Source organism: Bos javanicus, chromosome 3 (genome assembly GCF_032452875.1).
Source record: "Bos javanicus breed banteng chromosome 3, ARS-OSU_banteng_1.0, whole genome shotgun sequence".
NCBI lineage: Eukaryota > Metazoa > Chordata > Mammalia > Artiodactyla > Bovidae > Bos > Bos javanicus.
The window spans coordinates 87,401,394-87,403,765 of NC_083870.1; positions in this window are offsets into that span (position 1 = coordinate 87,401,394).

Consider the following 2,372-nt stretch of genomic DNA (forward strand, 5'->3'; position numbering starts at 1 on the left):
ATAATTATTGATATATAAAGAAGTAGAGCTTCAGGACCCAAGATGTCACATGAAGGCTCTTGTGACAAGCTGCTTGCCTTGTACCTTGATTAATTGCCCCCCTTATAAAGATGTAGGGGTTTGTTTTTCATGTCCACAATTTTCCCTGGTGTTCCATTTAGTCATTCCTATTTTTCACCACCAGATTGTTTGCTGGGGAAAAGAACAAAAACAGCAACAGATGTCTTTGTTTTGGGGTTTTGCAAAACTCTCTGGTTAAGATAACACTTTCAATTAAAGAAATTATATCATCCAAATACCATATGCCGACAAGCCCTCATTTGCAAAAAATCACCTGCTTTCAGAAACTGTTTGAAGAGTCCTCTCACACCATCGTTCAATCACTCAGTCGGACATTGAAACAGATCCCTTCTCTTCTCTCATCTGGATTATGAAAGCTTCAGTTCAGAAAGCTGAAGTCAAGAGAGCATCCTCTGATTTGTCCTCAGAACTCTGCAGGAATTCATCACCAATTGCTCAGACTTCATGCACATGTGTGTGCTCACACACACACACACACACCCCCCAACACACCCTTCTTGTATGTAACCTGTGCTATTCATTGTATATCAGGGCCTGGCACATTTAGTTCAGTTCAGTTCAGTTCAGTTGCTCAGTTGTGTCCGACTCTTTGCGACCCCATGAATCGCTGCACTCCAGGCCCTCCTTGTCCATCACCAACTCCAAGTTCACTCAAACTCATGTCCATCAAGTCAGTGATGCCATCCAGCCATCTCATCCTCTGTCGTCCCCTTCTCCTCCTGCCCCCAATCCCTCCCAGCATCAGGGTCTTTTCCAATGAGTCAACTCTTTGCATGAGGTGGCCAAAGTATTGGAGTTTCAGCTTCAGCATTAGTCCTTCCAATGAACACCCAGGACTGATGTCCTTTAGAATGGACTGATTGGATCTCCTTGCAGTCCAAGGGACTCTCAAGAGTCTTCTCCAATACCACAGTTCAAAAGCATCAATTCTTTGGCGCCCATCTTTCTCCAGAGTCCAACTCTCACATCCATACATGACCACAGGAAAAACCATAGCCTTGACTAGACGGACCTTTGTTGGCAAAGTAATGTCTCTGCTTTTGAATATGCTATCTAGGTTGGTCATAACTTTCCTTCTAAGGAGTAAGCATCTTTTAATTTCATGGCTGCAGTCACCATCTGCAGTGATTTTGGAGCCCATAAAAATAAAGTCTGACACTGTTTCCACTGTTTCCCCATCTATTTCCCATGAAGTGATGGGACCAGATGCCACAATCTTGGTTTTCTGAATGTTGAGTGCACATTGTAAGCACTTAGCAAATCATTGTGGAATAAATTAATTCATTTCTTTTTTCCTTCATTCCTCCCTCTTTCCATCCTTGTTTCTTCTATGGCTTCACATTTTCTGAAGGACTCCTGTGCCATACAGTTGCTAAGCACTGTAAGTACAAAGAGAATTAAACAGATACCCTGCCCTCAAGACACCCACAGTCTAGAAGGAAGACGGCCAAGTAACATGAGAGTTCTAATCCTGGGAAGAACATGAGCTCCTTAGGGGCAAGAACCAGTCCTAATTCCCCACATAGTTCCTTATTTGTTTAGGGCCAGGAGCTCAATGGGTATTCAGTGTTTGTGGAGCAAAATATTTGTTGAATGGAGTATATCCTATCATGACAAGCAGGCCCCAAACTGCAGAAGCAAAGGAAAAATAATGCTAAGATTATAAGGGAGCTGCAAGCGGTGGGATGTGCCCTGAGACCTGGAAAAGCAGGGGCGATGGCAAGAGGCCAGGGCCTGCTGGGCTGTCAGAAGCAGTTCAGCCAAAGCATGGAGTCATGACAGGGCTTATGACTTACATGATTGGTACGGTGAGCAATCCAGTGTGGTCACAACATCAACATCAATCACAATATCAAGTGAGAGGAATGATCCAAGTCCCATTATAGCGGATCTTTAAAGCCTGCTTAGAGTCTACGTTTTGTTAGACACTGGAGAACCATGACAGGTTGTAACAAATATGAAGTGGCAGTTCATCCAGCTGAAACCTACTGTAATAGACTCTTCCCTGTGTTGTGGATGTTGATTTGACCAGAAACAATTTCAGAGTGGGAATTTGGATTCAATATGCTCCTCTGGATAGTCTCCACTTGCCCATCCAGATCTACTTTCCCATCTGACTCTCTGCCCCAGAAGGCTGACCTTATAAAGAACATCAACTGGCTCCCTTGTGCTCTGGCTCTCAGTTGGATTTGGCCAGTAGGAACCACCAGTAGGAGATCAGGAACTGAGAGGAGAGTGAGGTTCAGATGTTGGCTCCCCTGGCTGCTTCTGTGTCAGGTGGCTCCTTTACC